The sequence below is a fragment of the Thamnophis elegans genome, chromosome 4, assembly GCF_009769535.1.
Source record: "Thamnophis elegans isolate rThaEle1 chromosome 4, rThaEle1.pri, whole genome shotgun sequence".
NCBI classification, from domain to species: domain Eukaryota; kingdom Metazoa; phylum Chordata; class Lepidosauria; order Squamata; family Colubridae; genus Thamnophis; species Thamnophis elegans.
Window position 1 is genome coordinate 91,721,457 of NC_045544.1, and position 22,750 is coordinate 91,744,206.

Genomic DNA, 22,750 nt, shown 5'->3' on the forward strand with positions numbered 1-22,750 from the left:
TTAACCTTGGTAACTTTAAGATATGTGGACTTCAACTATTAACATTTCTGGCTGGGGTATTCTGGAGTTGAAGTGCACTTACCTGGAAGTTGCCAAGATTGAAAAAACACTGGCTTCTCCCTCACCACTTCAAGATATAGTGGTGAACAGTTGTATTCCAAAACTTCTTCCAACACTTTTCCCCAGATTTGGGAGAACTAGTTTACCTTTAAAACTATAATCCTCTGCTTACTATCTAGAGGATGCCTAACTAAAGGAAACAGGACTTGCTTATATAAGATAAACAAGTTTAGACTTTTTTTCATGGCCAGACCATTCAAGCCAGTGTAGATAATAGCAATAGCAGTTAGACTTATATACCGCTTCATAGGGCTTTCAGCCCTCTCTAAGCGGTTTACAGAATCAGCATATTGCCCCCAACAATCTGGGTCCTCATTTTACCCACCTCGGAAGGATGGAAGGCTGAGTCAACCTTGAGCCGGTGAGATTTGAACAGCCGAACTGCAGAACTGCAGTCAGCTGAAGTAGCCTACAGTGCTGCACTCTAACCACTGCGCCACCTCGGCTCTTTGATGAAGGACTAAGGGGACTAACTCTAGAACGAAAGCCCTGCTTCTGTCATTTTATGTCTTAGATAGAATATACTTTCACCAATAACTGATCAATGGGAGTAACAATGGATTTTTTTGAGGGGGGGCCTACTGCAAAGAATACAAGCATTTGGGTAAATAATGAGGGTATTGCAGGGTTTGTGAAACGTTTTTGGAGATTTTTGCTTAGCTACCATTTATTGAAAAATTGAAAAACTTTGCAGTCATCATCTATTAAGACAGGGCTCTCCAAACTTGGCGACTTTAATACTTGTGGACTTCAACTCCCAGAATTCCCCGGCTGGGGAATTCTGGGAGTTGAAGTCCACAAGTATTAAAGTCGCCAGGTTTGGAGACCCCTGATCTATTAAGACGTTTCAACAACCATCTCTTTTTCCACCGGGGTGTGTGTATGTGTGTACGTGTGTGTGTGTGTCATCTGCTGCCTCTTTAAGACTTCGACTACTCCAATCAACTTCCCAGGCTTCCTCCGGCCCCCACAAGACACGTCACTGGCCAACCGGGAAGCCGATGGTATCGTCCCTTTCAGCCTTGATAGCAAGCGGGATACCGACGTGAAACAAAGAATAACGTCGTGGAACAAGAGCATTCGAGAAGGTCGGTCGGGCCGCGAGCGGCTTCAATGCAGGCAGCAAGGAAAGAAACACACCTCCCTCCCTTATCGGCTTTTTCCATCTTCGGTTCACCGCGAGCAGATCGCTGCAATGTGGTGACTCAGAAGGGGCGGGGCTACGGTCTGTTTCTCCTTCTTGAGGAGTGACTCATCAGTGACCGCGGAAAGCCTACTCCAAAGGAAAGCGCATTATCTCTTGACTATTTATAGGCCCCGAAAAGGCTGAAGAATGACGTCAGGCGAACGGTAGGTGGGCGGTGACCGGGTTTCGGCCTCGCCCCACGATTGGCCTGGCTGCTCCCCCACCACCACCACCTTGGGATGTCTTTTGAGTCTGGAGCCAGCAAACGTGCAGTGCAAGAATCCGGATGACCGTTAGGTGGCAGCAAATGGATTCCCGAATCGTCGGAGTCTAGACGTATAAGTGGTCGTCCGGATTTTTGGTGCTCTGAATGAGGAGGTTGGGACAGAGGTGACTTAACAGGCAGCTGTACCAGCATAGGTTACTCTCCCCCTAAGAGTAGTGGAAGGTCATGTTTCTCAAACTTGGCCACTCCACAGAACTGAATGGGGGATTCTGGGAGTTTGAAGTCCGCATATCTCAAAGTTGCCAAGTTTGAGAAACAGTGTTCTAGGATCCCATGATATATATATATCATACCCAAGGATCCAAGCAGAGGCTTATTGTTGTTTCCTTTTCAGTGTAAATTTATTCATATACAATTAATGTTTGAATACAGGTAGTCCATACAGGTAAGTGGGACGCGGTGGCTCAGTGGCTAAGATGCTGATCTTGTCGATCAGAAAAGGTCAGCAGTTCGGTGGTTCAAATCCCTAGCGCTGCGTAACAGAGTGAGCTCCCATTACTTGTCCCAGCTTCTGCCAACCTAGCAGTTCGAAAGCATGTAAAAATGCAGGTAGAAAAATAGGAACCACCTTTGCTGGGAAAGTAACAGCGTTCCGTGTGCCTTCAACGTTTAGACATGCTGGCCACATGACCACGGAGACATCTTCAGACAGTGCTGGCTCTTCAGCTTTGAAACGGAGATGAGCACTGCCCCCTAAAGTTGGGAACAACTAGCACATATGTGCCAGGGGAACCTTTACCTTTACTTTTAGTCCATACAGGTAGTCCGATTTACAACAGTTCGTTTAATCACCACTCAAAGTTATAATGGCACTGAAAAAAGTGAGTTATGACCATTTTTCATATTTACGACCTTTCCAGCATCCCCACAGTCTTGCAATCAAAAGTCAGATGTTTAACAACTAGTTCATATTTATGACCATTGCTGTGTCCCACGATTACCTTTTGCAATCTTTTGACAAGCAAAGTCAATGGGGAAGCCAGATTCATTTAACAACCGGTTTACTAACTTATCAACTACAGCGATTCACTTAACTAATGTGGCAAGAAAGGTTGTAAGATGGGGCAAAACTCAACAAATGTCTTACTTAACAACAAATTTTGGGCTCAATTGTCATAAGTTGAGGGCTATCCGATAAAAGTTTTGCCCTCCTGTTGATCAAAGGTACTCAAAGGTCTTCTACAGTTCTGTAGAAGGTGTAGTAATCCTTGAGTGCTGCAATTTTATTTTCGTAACAGTTCCGAAGTAATGAAGCTACTATAAAGGATCATGGTGCAATGGAATTACCTGGCAATCTAGCAAACTATTTACATTTCTAGAAGCCTTATGAAATGAAGCTTCTGTTTACTGTAGTGTGAGGTTACATTATTATTTTTTTCCTATCTAAAATTCAGCGGCTACTGCAATTATTTTTTCTCAAGGGGGTGGTTGTAAATTGTAACCTTTCATTTTATGAATATATTTTAGTTTGAATTGATATTTTAATTGGTGATAGTAGTCACAAGCATCATCTGATTCCCTTTTGTTCACCCCCAAAGGGAAAGCTTGTGTTTATATTGTGAAAGGTGGTTTAACCCCAAAGGGAAAGCTTGTGTTTGTATTATGAAAAGGAGTAATAAATGCCAGCTCAAAAATAACAGTTTAGATTAGAATAAGAAGAGAGGAAAATTAACCAATTACGAACTTTCAGGCTGAATAACTAGGTTTTTGGATGTCTTGGTGGGATCTTCAGAGACAGATTGAGCTACTTTGCAGTGTACTTCACTGGCAACTAACTGGGTTCTATTTATAACTGGCAAGATGCTCTGGTTGGCCCATATGACAGAATTCTAAGAAAGCTGATTTCTCATCTATATAGATTGTTCTATTTTGAAGAACTTCCAAGAGAATTGGTTCCTGATTTGCCTCTTCTTGAATGAGGCTGCTGATTGGTCTTTGTATGATAAGAGTATATACACAAATAACTTTTGAATTTTGGTGTGGAAGATTTCTGAGAATACTATGGATTGGGGGAAAAACCAAACAAATGGATCACCAAACAAATCAATGTAGAGTCTTATTGGGCACAAATTACCAGACACTACTTATCCTATTTTAGACCCATTATGCAAAACACTAGTTCTCTGTAAAAGCTCAAATGCTTGGGGAAAAAAAGAAAAGAGGATGACTAGTAGGAAGATGGATACATGCAGTTGCAATAGCGATGAGTGCACTGTTGGAAGAACTGAAGGGCCAAAGGAGGGACAGATTGGCATAAAGAAAATCTGTCTGTGCTGGTGCTAAGAATTTACAATAACTTGGTGGCCTATAATAAATCCAGACGTAGGATGGATCTCTTTTGGAGAAATCCAAGAAAACCTGTTCCTCCTTAGCCAGTTTTTGAGCCAGAGTATTACTTTTTTTGATGTGATTAGCTAAGGGCTATTTAGTCATGGTGTGGCATAAGGCTAGGATCCATGTTTTATTGATTTCCAAACTCTCCTCCTTGAAGTTATTGGAACATTTATGGATCTTGATAGTATGTCTGTGAAGTGGTACACGGTAGCTTGACAGGGTGGCTAATACTTGTATGTCTTTGAATTAGATGGTGGGTCAAATATGAACAAGACAAGTTCTTTGACATTGATTATAGCAATGCCTTCCATGTTCTTTAAGCCAAATATTAATGGACTTGTGGTTCTAATATACACTTTTACACAGCTGCAAGGGATGTAGTAAAACCCTAATGAACTGCCATCCTTGAGTGATCAGATGATGTATTGATGATGATCTGTTGGCTTGGAGTATGCTCTTAGGTTATGTCTGTTCTTTGTAAATATTTTTCTAATAATTTTCCAATATGATCTATAACTTTCTCAATATAGGGGAGAAACACTTTTCCTATTGGGGGTGATTTGCCTTTGGATGCACAGTGTATTTATTGCTGTTAGATTTATTACTCCCCTGATCTTACTAGCATTAGCTTATAGAGCATTATCAAGGTGTCTGAAGTCATCTGATAATCTTGCAGTGTCCTAGATGAATCAGTAGGAGTTTTGATGATGCTTCACTTCTGGGAGGATGATGGAACTTTTATATAAATAATGACTCATGTGTGTTGGCTTTCAGTATACTGTACAGTATGTCTTAGTTGTAGGTAGTCTTCAACTTATGATCACACACTTGAGACTGGAATTTCTGTTGCTAAGTGATTCAATTGTTAGTTGAGTTGTGCCCAATTCTGCAACTTTTGCCTGACCTTGAAGCAATATTCTTGGGCTCCTGTGATATGGTCCAGTTAGAGAGTAGCTTGCCAAGTTCAAATAGAAGGGCCAAGAAATGCACTACGAAGTGCACTCTGCCTCTGAAGATGCTACAATTGTCAGTGAAACATCTGGACACCAGAAAACTAGACCATCAATATTTAGAATGAAAACTCATCACTGCTTGCTTGACACCAGCTGTGAAAGCTACACATATATAAGGATAAATTAATTTATGCTGTTGTCATTTAAAATGCTTCGTACTTTTCTGTTTTTTCAAATTATTTTGTTTTTACATATCCACATAGCTGTTAAAACATTAACTTTTGGTTTTTAAAACTTTTCTTTTAAAGTTCATGTTCATTAACTGTATTCAATCACCATTGTCTTAGTGTTATCTTTGTATCAATTTAGTCAGTCTTTGCATGTGTTTTGCAACGTGATTCTCATTTGTTGTATCTATATGACTAGTCAGTTTTCTTTTATACAGATCACTCATTTTTATATTTAATTTATATTTATTCAGCATCCATTCATTCCAGATCTTATCTATTTTTGTTTTACCACATGCATTTCTTAGAAGTGTTAAATTTATTTTTATATTTCCCTGACATATCAAACTCTCACTTCAGTATAATTAAGTAGAGTAGAAACAACCATCAACTGCATATTCATGGAAAACATTCCAGAATTCAAGCCTATTTACTTGATCATAAATTTAAATTATTAAGCACACAATAAACTTTCTTTTCTTGTAATCATACATATCTTTACTTTTTAAAGAGTAAAATCTTTTTGAGGCACATCCTTTGCCTGAGAAAAAACTACAGTGAACGTCTTAAATGTTGCTTATTGTCATTTCTCATATTCTTTTGATTAGAATTTTGCCAAATATTTTGTAGGTATTTTTTATAAATTACATCCCCACCACACTCATTTTTGCTGTTTTTCTTTTTATAGGAAAATAATTATGACATGCTTTCAAGTTTCAACCACCAAGCATAGATGTAGCCCTAAAACATGTTTGAAAAGTCACGTAGTACTCAGTAAGCAACCTCATCCATATTTTAACATTTCTGTAGGCATTTTCTACATCTACAGGCTGATTATTTTTAACATTCATAGCAATTCCTTATATAAATTAAATTTATAGCATTTGTTTAAATTCAATTCAACTCAAAATATCATTGTATTGATAAAGCTTTCTAAAATATTCCTTCCAGTATTCTCTTACTTTAGAATTGTCCCAATTAATTTCATTACTTTTATTTTTAATTCCATTCACTGGTTTTGCCATCTTTACCCACTTACAAAACATTTCTTTAATTTCCATCAATGTCACTGCATTTTCTTTGCCTCTTCTAGTTAACTATTCCTTCAGCTTTCTAACTAACTTACCTTTTTCTTTGTATACACATTATACTTTAATCTCATTCTCATTTTTTAAATCTTGTTCTTGGTCTTGCTACTATACAAAGCATTCTTTCTCATCCTTTTCAAAAGTTCAAACCATTAATATAATTGTTGTAGCTTCCATACTATCTTTATGCCCATTTACTACTTATCCCTCTCGAATTTTAACTGGTCAATATGCAGGATATTTTCTTCTTCTGCAATCATTCTACTATAACTCTGGTTTGTTTTGCCTTTTCTTTCCTGTTCATTTCCCCTTCCCCCCCAAATTCATTCTTGAAATAACCAAATGCTCTGTCCCACATTCAAAACCTCTAATTCTCTCAATTTTTCACATTAACAGTTCACTAGTTCTTTGAGTTAATTCCTTTGCCATGTGTACATGTGAATAGATGTATCTCTGTGTATGTATTGAATGAAATTGTAAGTCTGAAGTATATAGATTTACAATTTCATTCAATACACACACACACACATACACATAAACACATAACCACAACATAGTTGTTCTGGATTTTGTCTTAGGATAGTGTCTGAATCCTAGCAGGTGTATTTTGTAATCCACTGTTTTATAGTTTGGAATATTGTGCTATCTTAGCAATTTGTATTCATTCAATCATTATTTTAATTTCTGGGATATTTTAATCTTTGTACACTGTTCAGAGTTACTTCTCTGACATGGGTGGCTCTATAAATTGCTTAAATCAATCAATACTTTAAATTAATAAGTCATCATTAATCAAACGATAGCTTAGCATGTTGTGTGACTATAACCACTATTTTTTATATCACCATGGAACAAGGACTTTTTCCACATTTCTAAGACTGGACAACAAGTTCTTGTTAATATAATTGTCCTCTTCCTGTTCCTGGTTTTATAAATAGATTAAACAGTTGGAGTACCCGTGATTCTTCTAAATTTAGTTTTATTTCTCAATTTTGTAGCAAAAACCAGAACTGAGCAAAAGTGGTCTCTGAGTCTTTTCACGTGACCTACACATTTCTTAATTTCCAAAATCTGGTGGCTGGATTTCTACCTGTTCAGCTATCAGAAGTTAAAGTTGAACATTAACTTAGAATTTGCAAATGCGTTCTTTTCCACTCCAGACAATCTGCAAGTACAGAGGCCATCTTAACTCCACAGGTAGCAAAAGATGCACTTCAGCCTGAGAATCATTGCAGAAAGCAAGCTGGTAGTATAATAATAGAAAGAATAATGTGGGGCATTAGGACAGTCACTCTGCATGTCTTGTGGGGCCACAAATGATCAGTTCCCAGCAACTATATTGGACTTTGGGGCTGAGTGTGTAATATTAGGCATAACAATGGAAGATAACTGGAACTTGGAGAGGAAATCAAAGGTTGGATGTCATTATTTTTCCGCATTTTCATGAATTGTGAAATTCAGATTGATGTCATATATGGAAAAGAATGTACTGTAGTATCACAATCAGAATTTGACACCAGTCCAAAAATGAGCCATTTTCTCTAGAATTCCTCAGTGAAGGAAGCTAAAGTTGAAGTTGCACCCCTTCCTGGATCGGGATGCTCTGTGCACAGTCATTCATGCCCTTGTCCTTTCTCGCCTGGACTACTGTAACGCTCTGTACATGGGGCTGCCCTTGAAGAGCATCCAGAAGCTTCAACTGGTCCAGAATGCGGCTGCGCGGGTTATCATGGGGGCACCTAGGTGCTCCCATGTTACACCCCTTTTAGACGGCCTGCACTGGTTGCTGGTTGTCTTCTGGGTGCGATTCAAGGTACTAATTATGACCTTTAAAGCGCTCCATGGCTTAGGCCCTGGGTACCTGCGAGACCACCTACTGCCACCGGTAGCCTCCCACCGTCCAGTGCGATCCCACAGAGTTGGCCTCCTCAGGGTGTCGTCAGCCAGACAGTGTCGGCTAGTGACCCCCAGGGGGAGAGCCTTCTCTGTTGGAGCGCCTTCCCTCTGGAATGAGCTGCCCCTGGAGCTTCGTATAATCCCCCACCTCCGGTCCTTCCGACGCGCCCTTAAAAGTTGGCTTTTCCAGCAAGCCAGCCTGGCCTGAACAAAACAAAATAAATTATTGATCACTGTTAATTTTAATTCAATTTTTTTTTAAAGAAAATGTCATTGTCAATTTTAATTGGGTTTGGGATATTCTATTTAATTTTTTTTAACTTTTGTATTATGTGTTTCTTTTAATGTTGTACGCCGCCCTGAGTCCTTGGGAGAAGGGCGGCATATAAATCTAATAAACCTAAACCTAAAAGCACTAGAATTTGGTCAGTGGTATGTAATACTTTTCACTTCTTGTTCCCATGTACTGCAGAAGAAAGTTAGCTGTTTTTAAACTTGTTATAGGTTTTTATAGTAATGGCAGTAAAGAAAACTGGTGTGATAAATGCATTCCAGATTCCTGCATATTTTGGGGTGGATAGGCTTTTTTACATTTGAAAAAACATACCTATGTATACTCTGAATAAAGAAAACCTTCTTTCTCGTTTTTTCAGAATTATAGGTATATGCACAGAGACTCAATAGATTTCTTAATGCTATTATAAATTTCAAAAGTGATTGGCATATGCACTTACAAGATTGACAATATTTTTTTGCTTGACTATTAGCTTTGATACAGCTTAGATTGGAAAGGTCTGTTTCCTTCATTCTCATACCTGTCAGTAAGAAAGGGATAATAGTAAGAAGGAACTCTATCATTTTGAGAAAAAAGGATGGCGTTTTCACTCGCTGAAAAAGAATATAGAATTTTAAGAAGGAGTAATTATACTGTGAAAGATGGTAATTAAAGCAAAGTAATATTACCTAATCCTGTGGCACGACAAAACCGCGCTCGTAAAAAAAGTGGTGATTAAACCGCATCGCTAAAGCCGCGACGTCATCACCGCGCGTCATCACCGCCGCGACAACAGCGCGGCGACAGAAGAGCATTCTACATGCTTCGTTCTTTGCCTCCAAAGGTAGCCCTCCTCCTCCGTTACAAGGAAGCGGCGGAACTCCACAGCCTGAGCGCAGCTCTCGGAGGCCGCGTCACCCACCCGCCCCAGAGGAGAAGGTGGCCGAGGAGTACCCGCAGGAGAAGGGGAGCCGGGGGCGGCTGAGGCTCTTCCGGGGCCGGCGAAGTGGGCTTGCCCGGCGGAGGCAGGCCGCCCTCTTCTTCCTCAACAACATCTCCTTGGACGGGCGGCTTGGATGGGTGGCTGCCCGTCCAAGGAGATGTTGTTGAGGAAGAAGAGGGCGGCCTGCCTCCGCCGGGCAAGCCCGCTTCACCGGCCCCAGGAGAGCCTCAGCCGCCGCTGCTGCCGCGTCGCCACATCCTCCTCTGCCGCTGGCGTCGGTGGCCCCGCTCGGGCCCCCCGAGGGCTTCCTGCTGCCCCCCCCCCCGCGGCTGACCTGGACCCTTCCCGCGGGCTGCTGCTGCTGGGCAGCCCGCTTTGCCCCGTGCCTGCTGCCGCTCTCAGCTGGAGGAGGAGGGCTACCTTTGGAGGCAAAGAACGAAGCATGTAGAACGCCCTTCTGTCACCACGCTGTTGTTGTGGCAGTAGGGTCATTTTTTTCTTAGCACTTCGGACGCCGCAGATTTGCCTCCGCACTTATGTCGGCACGGATAAGGGCATCGCGGTTTTGTGGTGGAACCACCTATTCCATCAATAAAGTAGTTGAAATCTATTGATTGAGATGTGTTCCTTTTTCATTCATGAGAACTTCACCTGAAGGCCAGACTTAAAAGGTAGTTATCATCTTGATTGGGAACCTAAGTTTCAGTTGAGCTTTTCATTTCTTCAGAGAACAATTGTCATTTATAGCTTCTGATTGTACCACATATCAAATCATGGTTTATTCAATCATTTGTTTATTCATTTGATTTGTATATCTGCACATCTCAAATATATGACTTGGGCAGCTCACATATTTAAAAATATCTTAAAAACACAACCAATAAACAAGGTACAGGAAAACAGTAAAAATGCAATAACCCCTAAAACCAAATGAAAAACCTAATTAAAACCAAAAACAACAGAAAAAGCAGGCATGTACAAGTCATGGTTCAATCAGTATAACCATCTAACAGATTCCAAACTATAACCAGATCTGCAGGTCCATTGACATTACTATGTCATTAGAGCCTTTCAAAAGGCAGAGCTGCATCTGATCCAAGATTTGAGGGGATGATGTTCGGGTGGGTGCTGTGGCAGAAAAGACCTTTAGAGCCTGGGTCCTATCAGATGACATTTCTTAATGATCGGGATCTATAACATACTCTCTCTCTACCAGACCTTTATGGCTGTCCTCTTTCCAAATAGATGTTACCTGGCAAGATGTAAAGGTAAAGGTTCCCCTCCCACATATATGCTAGTCGTTCCTAACTCTAGGGGGTGGTACTCATCTCCATTTCAAAGCCAAAGAGCCAGCGCTGTCCGAAGATGTCTCCATGGTCATGTGGGCGGCATGACTAAATGCCAAAGGTGCACGGAACATTGTTACCTTCCCACCAAAGTGATTCCTATTTTTCTACTTGCATTTTTTACATGCTTTCGAACTGCTAGGTTGGCGGAAGCTGGGACAAGTAACGGGAGCTCACTCTGTTACATGGCGCTAGGGGTTCGAACCGCCAAACTGCCGATCTTTCTGATAGACAATCTCAGCGTCTTAACCACTGAGCCACCGCATCTCAGCCACCTGGCAATAGAGAGTCCCTCAAATAACCCAATATAGATTATTTACTAGCACCTTAGATTGAATCTGAAAGTAGTCTAAGGAGTAGAAGCTCATTGTGTGCTGAACATAACTGCTCATACCACTTCATTTTGCATCAGCTGAAATTTCTGAATGCTCTTCAAAAGTAGCCTAATGTACAATACATTATGTGTATATATTGAACAGGTTGAGATAATATAACACTTTAAACTGAAAGCTTGTATCTTGCACTGGCTTCCAGCCATGTAGAGCCACTAGCTAGGTGCTCAATGTCCCTTTGGGTATTACATGCTGTAGGTTTCCCAGAGTTGTTGAATACAAGATAGGCAAATACATTTCATAAATACTGTAAATGAATACATGGCTTCTTTGGGGAAGATGCAACTGAGATGGGAGAAAACACTTTGGATCAGTCTGTAGAGACTTTTAGGGGGTATTGATGGCAGCAGGAAGAGAGCAAAGCAGCAAGCTTTGTTTTTGTGAAATTTCCCTCTTATAATAGTTATACAACTATTTCAAAGAATATGTCTTAAAATTGAAACTAATTTAATATTGTATTAATTGTATTGCTTCAGCTAAACTGACATAAAACCTCACAATTACTCATTTTTGCCATCATTACTCTGTTTCCAACCAACTTTAAAAAAAAAAATATTCCAAAAAGCTTTCATGTTTGTACCCATCTCATAATGATGGTAAAAACAATGTTTTCTACACTTAGAACTTTCCCTCAAATCATGACCACAAATCCATGTGACCCATATGATAAGAGAGATGCTTAGATCATCTAATTGCCTGCCTCTTGAGCATGACTGTTGACAATTCAAGTTCCTGTTTTTTTGTAGTTAGGGAAACACAAAGAACTCTATGTGACATAGTGAAAAAGAGCAGTGATTCAGCATTTGTCCCAAAGTGGCGCTTAATTATTTTTGTGTGGCTTCTTTTTAATACTGTGATCAGCAATCAAGGCTATAATAAAGAATTTATGAACATCCAAATTTGGTTATTTAGAAGGATTTACTAAAAATAGTTAGCTACAAAAGCATTTTATTTATGGTAAAAAGACAAGTGAATATTTTTGCCTGTTTCTCTGCTTTGTCTCTTTGTAAATACGTAAGCTAAATAAATATGAAGCAAATTCCGTAGAACTGTGATTTGCAAACTATGAAGAAACTGTCTGAGGAATTATTGGTAATTTTACAGAAGGTGCTTTCCCCAAATTTTCCCCAAGAATATTTTTGTTTGTAGATTGATTAGAGAAGATGGGGAAGACTATCTGAGCCAATGCTCTTCCATGTATTGTTCTAGAAGATAGAATCTGAAAAGATACAATATGTTAAATGGATCACTAACTTGCCTCTTCAACAGTTTATTTTGTTAAACAGGATTACTGTGGTAAATTAATTCTATTATGGCCTGGTTCAGTCACTATTATAAACCATTATGCTTAACAGTGACTTATTCTCCTGAGCTTACAAACTCATAGCTGAGTTTGTGCAATATACTAAATCATACTGTACCGTACCATACCACATGCCATACCATACCATACCATACCATGCCACACCCCTGGATTATATGTGAACTCAGTATTTTATTCTTTGCTGGAAGCCTGGTTGAACCCTAGGTAGCTGGGGTGCATGATAGGGTTGCTCTCAAGCACTCTTTCCCAATGTATTTGTCCATCGTGGTTACTTGATTTACTGAGGAGCTTTGGGAGATGAAGTGCCTACCAGGAAACCTTGATAAATGCTGGAAGGAAACAAGGAGTGAAGATGATCAGAGATGAACCAATATGGGTGAAGGCCCAAATTCACATCTCTACCATGATAGTGGTATTTTTTTTTAATAAATTTTTTTAATTTTTAATTTAAAACAAATACAACATCCTTCATAGTCCAGCTTTTTTCAAATCTTTCATATGTGTCAAACAACTTTTGAAATGCGGAGAAAATCATTTGAAACGAATCATTTGAAGCATGTATAGACGCCATGTTGTGATGCAGCTAGAAGCTTTAAGATATTTGCAAGTAAGAACACGCTGGGAGCTGTGCAATCTTATCTGATCTTAGACCAACACAGCCAAGCAATAAAAGTGTCAAATTGTAAGAAGCCAAATTATAGTAAATTGGTTTATTTACAGCCCACTTAAGGAGAGTCAGAGGGGAAGAAGGCGGGGCTTAGCAGTGAGAAGACGGAGTTTCAGGCTATTCCTGAAATTCCTCTATTCCGAAGGATTTTTGGACGGGTTTTTGAACCCTAGCTGTCCCGGAGACGACAGTGAAAGGTGAGGGGAGACCCAGTGACCTCAGAGACGTTCGCAAAGTCTCTGGGGGGGGTATTAACCCCTCTTGCCAATTCCTTTCTGGATTAGCTGCGTGCTAAATGAAACTGCAGGTTGCCCCTAAGAATGGCAGAAGTGATGTCATCTGGTAAGCTGATTTTATTATTCAAGAGAGACTGTCCGCACTAAAAGCTTAAGCTAATTGAAACCAAAGAATAGAAGAATCTAGCGGCGAATTGGTCTTTTTTTTAATGGATTTATGGCTGGTGGCTACTTTATTTCTTAAACGCTTCAAGGAACTCTTCGACATCCCCCCCCTCTGATTCTCTCTAAGTGGATCGTAAAGTTTACTTTCTACTAATTAGCCCTTCACGATCTGACATTTTTATTACTTGGCTGTGTTTACGATCAGATAAGATTGCACAGTTTCCAGCGTGTTTTTACTTGCAATTTTAACTGCGACACATCATGGCGTCTGAAATACATCTAAGGTTTCACTCCAGATTCTTTTTTCCGCATGTCGAGAGCTTTTTGACTCTTTTCAGAGATTGGAAAGAAAATTGGATCATCTGATTTTAAAATATGAAGGAAAAACTGAGATTGTTGAATGTTTGAATGTTCCTGAATACAAATGGAAAATATGAGAAATGGTGTCTGGTCTATCTCAGAGGAAGAAAGGAGGGGGGGAGCTATAAAGAAGATTCATTTAAAGAGACAGAGTGCAGGAGAAATGAAAACTCCACCCTGAGAATTAAAGTCAATTTGAAAAGTTTTACAAGCCCGGGACAACATTATTATTTCATCACCGACATTCAGAGCCAAAAGGTGCGAAGATATCTTTGTTTGGACTTGCTTATAAAACATTTGGTAAATTTATCCAACGCGTGGCAATTGGTTTGAGAAGATTTTGCTATTGGAGGGACACAGGCTGACAGATGGAAGAACGCAACTTAAAATTAGCTAATCTGATTACTTTAATTTGTAATAGATATAGCTGAATAATGACTGATATGGATAGTAATGTATATAATTTGGAATTGGCTGATAGATTGAAGAATACAATTGAAAACTAGCTAAACCTAATTGTTCTTTTTTGTAACAGATATAGCTGAATAATAATTGATATTGATAGTAATGTATATAATGTGGAGTTGATATGATAAATAACAATTGGATATGAGAAAACATTTTTGGATTAAACATAAAGAGTATTAATTACAATAATTATCACTATTAAAAAAACTAAATAAAATACATACAATCAAATGTTAATCAATACTGGGAAAATGTTATGATATATGATATAATTAAATATTATGGATGTTCAGCTAAAATAGGACATGAGGATTTGATGATAATAGAGGATTTTACAAGTAAGTAAATGAAATGTCAGCATGTGTTATGGATTAATTCTTTGGCATAGCTAAGGATGAAGGATGTTTAAATAACTATAGGTAATTAAAACTGGAGGTATAATGATGTTGATATGGTAAATATTTGAGTTAAGATATTTGAATTAATATGAGTTAATGGAAGAGAAGCACCAAAGCATGTTGTAACCAGTTGATATACTTCTTTTTTATAATAGATACCTGTTTTTGTTTTGTTTTCCTGCCTTGTCCTTTGTCGTTTTTGTCTTTTTTTCTTTTTTTTTTTTGCCTTTTCTTTTTGATTTTTTCTTTTCCCACTGGTGTGGGCATGTATTGTTCAAGATTATTACTTTTATTAATATCTTTAAATAATAATTACAGTCAAATGAAAATGGATATATATAAAAAAAAAAGGAGAGTCAGAGGGAATGTTGAAGTAATCTTTCCTTTATTCACGTAAATAGCATTCAAAACATTTAAGAAATAGGGTAACCACCGGCCCTAAACCCATAAAAAAAACCCCAATTTGCCGCTAGATTCTTCTGTTCTTTGGTTTCAATTAGCTTAGATTTTAATGCGGACCGTATCTCTTTGAGTAATAAAATCAGCTTACCAGTTGAAAACACTCCCACCATTCTTAGGGGCAACCTGCAGTTTCGGTTAGCTTACAGCTAATCCAGAAGGAACTGGCAAAAGAGGTTAAATTCCAAACCCCCCAGAGACTTTGCGAACGTCTCTGAGGTCACTGGATCTCCTCCAACCTTTCACTGTCTCTCTGGGACAGCTTGGGTCCGAAACGACCCGTCCAATTTCCTTCGGAATAGGGGAATTTCAGGAATAGCTTGAAACCCCGCCTTCTCACTGCTAAGCCCCGCCTTCTTCCGATAGTGGTACTTTCTGATCACTTCTTCATATTATTGGCTCCTTGGAAAGCCAGGTGTGCTGTAAATTGCACTAAAGGGTGAGTTGTCTTTTGGGCTCTCGCATCCTGGAAGATCATATTCTTGTGAGCAGTTTGCTAAATAGTTTGGGCCAAATTGCTCATTCCCAATCTTAAACTAGATTCTACGTTTCATGCAATGGCAGCTAAAGACTTGATAGATCATCTGTACACTCTCTTTTTAAAAAGCATAGCTTGATCCAAGCACCTTAGATAACTTTTGGCTAATATTCAATGTCTCATTCTTTAGATAAGAGGTTGATGAAGGGTGCCAGTCCTACTCAGACTAATCAATCTCCAAAGATATTATCTTCCAAATAGTTTTGGTATAGTCTATCCTAATTCCCCCAACTTGTGTAAGGGCCATACAAGTGCTTTGGATTTCAAAAGTTATTTTGTTACATTGTTGATTTTGGTCTATACTGTGGTATAGTTTTATTGTACACTTGTATTGTGCTTAGAAGCCTATTCCAAATAAAATAGTATTAGTCGTAAAAAACCCTACTACTCCCAGTCATAGTCATTCTAAGATGTATTTCCTAATGCAGTCTTCCTTAACCTTGCATCTTTCAGTTATATTTATTTTATTTATTTATTTATTCATTCATTCATTCATTCATTTATTTCACCAAGCTTGTTGATTTACCATTGCCATCATCTCCAGCCAAGAATCATAAGAGCCACAGAGGGTAACAGGATTTGCTAGATTTCAACTCCTAACTGGCCCTAGCAAGACTTCTAACCATTGGTTAAAAATGCAAGAGTAATAAATAATTTAGAAATAGCAGGTCAAACATTCTCTATCAATAAAAGTAGTTTGGCTTGAATAGGTGTTTTTTTCTATTTTTTCCAAGTCAAAGTGAGCATGACGTTTGGTGATTTACCTGGATATATCCACATGTATGAAAATAAATTACTTCTACATTTTTGAAGGGTTTCCCCCTCCCCTTCTTAATTTGCCCTAAACACTTGACCTTCCTAGGTAATCCTCATTTCAAATACTAGCAGGTCTTATCTTGCTTATTTTCCAAGACTAGCCAAGATTGGATAACTGTTGCTACTAGCTGGGCTAATTATTCCAATTATAAGTGTCACTATCATAGTACTGAGGAAAACAGGATCAACTCCATTATCATAATTATAGTTCTCTCCCTCTTGCAAATAGGAATAAATGGTTTAAAGTTGATCACAGCTATTTGAGCAAAATGAATAATGAAATCATAGAGATGGAACGGATCATAGAGGATGTGGTCCATAGGCAACTGTCTAAAAGAAATGTTTTCTGTTCTAGTTATGGTTCTTTTCTGATTGAAAGGATGATCTTTCACTCAAATGCCATCTTGTTTGATGGGACAAGAAATGGTGTGATGGGAATGAAATGGTTCAGAAAACTTGGCTGATGATTTAATCTGGCTGTTTCTCAGTACTAAGAAAATAAGAGTCAGTTGAGGGCCAGTTTGGTCTAGTGAATAAGGCACTAGCCTAGAAACCAGCAACCATCAGTTCTAATTCTGCCTTAGACACTAAGACTGACTGAGTGATTACGCCAATCACTCGCTTTCAGCCCAACTCACCTCACAGGATTGTTGTGGGGAAAATAGGAAGTGGAAGGAGTATTGCGTGTATTGGCTGCCTTGAGTTAAATATAATAAAGGCAAGATTAAAAATCTTTTAAAAAGACAGCAATCAAACAAAAAGTAAGTAAGATGAAAGGTGAACCCTTTAGCGTGGTGAATCAGTACAAATACTAACATAAAGATTTAAAAAGCAGGCAAATAGCAGGAGAGAAAGGAGAACCAATGCTCTTCTATGCAAACAGGATTGGGAAAGAAATGAGATGCATGGGAAGAAGCCAAGAGGAGGGGTATAATAAGACAGGGAGAGCAGCAGAGCTCAGAGTGCAAGGGATGAGGAGCAGGATGTGGTTCTTTGGGGGCTGTGTCTATGGAGAATCTCAGTTATCCAGGCCAAGGTTGTCCCTAATTATGTTTTTTTTTCAAAAGGCAGCTGGAATTCATTTTTCCTTGAAGAGGTTTCGCTTCTCATCCAAGAAGCTTCTTCAGTTCTGATTGGTTCTTTGGGGGCTGCATCAGACCTTTAGTCAACTGCAATTTGGAAAAAAGTTTCCTGATACTGGTGTTCTGATTTGTGCATTAGGTGCAGACAGAACAAATCCCAGTATTCTCAACTGGGTATGGTGATTCTAACTCGAAGTCATTGGGTATTAGGGAAGTCTGCTTTTTATGTCTGCCACACAGGAGAGGATTCAAAAACTGAAGGTATTCTGCAGTTGGGTTTTTGTTTTGGGGTGGGGTTTTTTTTTTACCTCCATTAGAAGAAACTCTTGCACAAGCAATTTAGTCACAACATTATGCATATATATACACTTTCTTAAAGGGCATTGCATACATCAGTTCCATGCCCAAAGGTAAAGATGTGATGTCTGCAAAAGTTGCTGACCTCATTCTCCTTGGAATGCTATGCACTGCTTGCATCACATGAAAAGTAAAATTTAGATCAGGATATTTCACTGATAAGTACAAGGTATGTGTGATTACTTATGAAACACCTCTATTTCCTAATGACCTTGTGTGCTGTTCCTACCTAGCGGCAAAATGTCTGAAGTTTCAGACAAGATAGGGAAATATGTCAGAAATGTAGATTGGTAATGTGATCCTGTCTTCAGGACTCATTTATGCACTAGCAGCCCATAAACAGGATTTAGCACCTTCCAAGAATTTGGTATAGAAAGAAGAGAAGCCACATCAGGCATAACATGCTGCATTCATTGTGCTCATTGCTACAAGGGAAATCTTGCTTGTTAAATATGTTTAGTCTGGGAAATAGAGACGTGGAAAGTGAAAATTGACTTCACATTATTTGCTCTTCTAACAGAACCAGTTTTTTTAGGTCACCACTACTTGCATGGCAGTTATGGTGTGTTAATAAATGATGAAAATGAAATCATGGGTTTCAATCACAGCCTTTTGCAATGCCTTTCTGTTGTAGATCTCTACAAGGAAGTATTTAGCTACATGACATCAATTGTGATGACAAAAAATACCTGAAAAACATCAAAAAATAATATCACAAACTTGGAATTCTGTAGGAGACAGATATTTTGCTTTTGGGTGATAGATAGGTAAAAAGCACTGCCTGTAGTTATTTCATTTTCAAACTCCAAATGGGTTGGGTTGGGTAATTTGAAAAGGTGTCTTAATAACTACCCAGAGTTGCTGGCAGTCAGGTGGCATATAACTAATAATTTCCAATTTCAAAGTACTTTTCTATGGACTGCCTAGAGAAAAATGACATTTTTCAGTAATGGTACCACCATTTACAAAACATTTCTTTTATATACACACACATGAACACACATAAAATTAAAATAATAGAAACTAATGCAAGCTTTAAAAGGTTAAAAAGAAAAATAGAAACTGCAAAAAAGAAAAACCAAAGTAGGAAAAAATAAAAATATAAGAAAAACAAGAAACTATGTAAGAAATGAGTTTCCCCTCCACCACAAATATAAACAAATTTAGTAATTTATCACCTTCTGTTAAAATACAACAAAATGATCTCTTCTTCCCATATCTCATATCTTATTTATAAATAAATCCATAACCCTCATTATTTCAATCCTGATGTCAGCAAAGTCCATTAAGAGCTACCAGAGTTAATGACATCTCTATTTTAACCTTGATCAAATAAATCAACTTCATATACTTCCTTTTTAACAATTTTGATCTTTAGTCCTTCCAAATAATGTCCTAGAACTTGATTTATTTTTATTTTTTCCATGTCCTTTCTCCAAAATTCTTCAAAGCTTTAACAAGCCTCTTTTCTAAATCTGATATAGCAAAATTATTCAGTAATTCTCTTGGTTTGTTATTTGCATATCCCTTTTAATTATTAACATATCAGTAGATTTGGGGGTGGGGGTGGTGGATATGTCCACCTGTGACATCTTTTTCTATGTCATTCTTTTAGCCTGTCATTTTAAAATCCACTTTCATAGTCTCAATCTTGTCAGATAAAACTAGTTCCTCTTCCATAACATATTTTAAATACAGCCTATCTATAGAGGCAGAGACTCTTAAAATTAACTTCTAAGGCCATTGTTCAAAATATCCTTCATATGAAACAATTGGCTTCAGTCTGCATTTGTAAGTTGAATTTGAGTGTTCTCCATTAATTCTCCTTCTAGGTCCCTCTAGTGTCCAATTATTAAATTCTTATCTTATTATATGTTTAGAATTAAAAACAAATCATTTTCCCATTGAAAGGATTCTTTATCATTATTTCCAAAATCTTACTTCAAATTTATCTGGACCTTAATGCGTGTATAATTTTCAAAAATTAAAGTTTTAATCTACCTTTTGCTTTTTATTAAAAAAGTTAAGCCTTTAAACTTACCTTACCTTTTAATAAGGATTGAAGGAAACAAATTTTGTGCTGTAAACCTGTTGATCCAGAGGTTCTTAAAGCCAAAAAGGAGTTAATAAACAATTTCCAAACCACATTAGAAAAGAAGTATGCAAATCCAGTATCCTTTCAAAGATGCTTGCCACAGTTTGAGCAAGATGATTATTCCCTCATATCCAGAGCTCTAAACTAATCAGAATCTTTTTATTTTATTTTATTTTATTTAACTTTTATATAGCCGGCCATCTTATAACAAACTCTAGGGCATATTCATGTATATCACAATTATTATATCTCAACCTTAATTTGACTATAATTGTTTTTTATATCCTTTTTATATATAATATTCAAATCTAGAATAGAATTAAGATAACATTCCATTAAATCATCCTAAAATCATCCAATCATAATACATCTTTATACATATTCTAGATAAAACTTTAAACCTCCTCTCATAATCCTCATGTGTTGTTATATAAAATTTCATATTATAAAACTAATATATATATATGTATTGTTATCATATTAATCATTAATTAATATAGCTATTGTCACTTCATTTTATACATACTACTAGTAAACTAAATTTAGCCTAATTTTTATTATGCATTTTCATTGTATCAACCTGTATCTTTCCAGTAATGGTACGGTATTATATCTCTTGCCATTTGTAGCATTAATGTTCCAGTTACTTTCTTAATAATCTTGTATAAACTACTCTGGCCAACATGTTATTCCTTTTGTATCTCATAAAAGCTTGAAACCCAACATCTGTTTTTTTCATCAGCTTATCTTTGGTTATCACTAGTGCTTCTGTCAGATTTCTCCCTTATCTCCGTCAAATTTTTCTCTCTTTTCTTCTGTGCTTTGAAGTCTGGGGTAGAGTTCCAATCCCTCTATCTCACTTTCCATATTCTGCTCTTGCCATTACCAACCAACTCACATTTGTTGTCAGTATCCACAATTTTCTTATCTCTTTGCTCATTTTTTTCTTCCATCTTTTGAACTCTGTCCTCCACTTTCTTCATTTGGTAAGCATCCTCAGTTTCTCCATCAGATTTTTCTGTTTTGTATTCCATATTCTCCAATCTCTTTTCAATTCTCTCTGTCATAACTAATAGATTTTGAATTTCAAACATAATCATTTGCAATGTTGCAGTTTCTTTTTCCTGCTGAGCCATTCTTTCAATTTTGCAGACGCTGTCACTATATGGTTCAAGGCTATTTTAATAAACTTCAAACAGGTTCATTTATTATCTTTCAAGTCAAAATGTTCCCTCCAATAGCTAGTGATAGAACTTCCAAAAGATACCTGTATAAACAACTTGTGCTCTTCCTACTATCACTGTCAGTAAACAAACTGAAAGAACCTTGAATCTCAAGTGATCAAAGAGAAAGAAGAAAAAACAATGTATCCAGTCTCCAGCCTCTAAGTGGCAGTGTAACTGCTTTTCCTCCTATTGTTACAACCCTCTTTATAATCCTTATTATTATCTTCTTTGTATTCCAAGCTTAAGAAGGAAAAAAGCCCTTAAATGGAGATCAAAAACAATCCAATCAATCAAATCAAGCATTATAAAAAAGGAGAATTTTAATCCATAGTATAAGCAAAGTGAAAAAAGAAGAAGAAAGAATTAAGCCATTCAGTTTAAAAAATAGGGAGCCCCTGCAAAGTTCCATCCATGAAAAAAATTAGAAACTGGATAACACACTAAGTTCAATGCAGATCATTCTCGCTGCCTACAGTCTTCTGTCTTCAATCTTAACTTAATTTTTTTTCTTGGGTAGTCTCTTCCTCGAATAATAAAATTTCCTCACCAATTCGACACACTTTCTCTTTCTGCTTTCTTCCCGTTCTGGAGCTGTCCCAACTTCAACAGCTTCATTAGTTGCGTTTCTGTCGCCAGGAAAAAAGGGCTATTCCTGGATCTTTCAGGGACTTTGCGGTGTCCCATGAGATCAGCCGGAGGTGCCCTTCTCAATCACTGTCTCTGCAGGACGATTTAGGTCCAAATGGACTGTCCAGTGGCCAGAAATTCGGGGCACCAAGATCACACGTCATGCCATCGCAATGTCAGCTCTCTTTTTTTGTAGTTTTTCCATTGTTGTTGTTATTGCCAAGGAAAAACTTTTTATTTTCCCAGCATTTCAGGATTTTTTAGTACTTGTTGACCCTCCAAGTTTTGTTCTGTTTTTTTCCTATCAACTTTAGTTCTCATGCTTGTTTTACCTTTAATTCATATTGTAATTTATAGTTTTTAATGTTGGCTCAACACAGTTTGGTGTAGTGGTATAAGGCACCCAGCTAGAAACTGGCAGGCTTGAGTTGTAGTTCTGCTTGGCCAATTGTTTTTTCTCAGCTCCAAGAGGACAACAATGGCAATATTGTCAGTAAACTGCAGGAACTTGTTCCTCTAGTCTAGGGGTGTCAAACTCCGGCCCGTAGGGTATTTAGATCTGGCCCATGGGGCCAACCTGGAAACAGCAAAGGACTGGCCTGTGGTGCCTCTGACAGTAAAAACGGAGCTTGGGGGTGGGGTCCTGTGGGGTCCTCCCAAGCTCCGTTTTTGCTGGAAGAGGGTTGCAGGAGGCCGTTGCAGACGGAGCTCAGGAGCCCATTTTCACTGGCAGAGCACTCGGGCCACCACAGGTGCTCCCGACACAAGTGACATTGATCTGGCCACGCCCACCCCAGCCCCTCCCCTGAGGTCAAACACAACCCTGATGAGGCCCTCAATGAAATTGAGTTTGACACCCCTGCTCTAGTCACTAGGAATCAATCTTG

At 38.1% G+C, this 22,750-nt stretch overlaps 1 long non-coding RNA gene across 1 annotated transcript in view; it reads left to right on the forward strand.

The window, feature by feature from the left end:
• Positions 1-1,117: 1,117 nt before the first annotated feature.
• The window catches only part of LOC116508323, a 28,133-nt gene continuing 6,500 nt past the window's right edge, over positions 1,118-22,750 (forward strand). The window contains exon 1 of the long non-coding RNA XR_004255310.1: positions 1,118-1,470. This is a non-coding gene — a long non-coding RNA (uncharacterized LOC116508323). The remainder of the gene's footprint in view (positions 1,471-22,750) is intronic.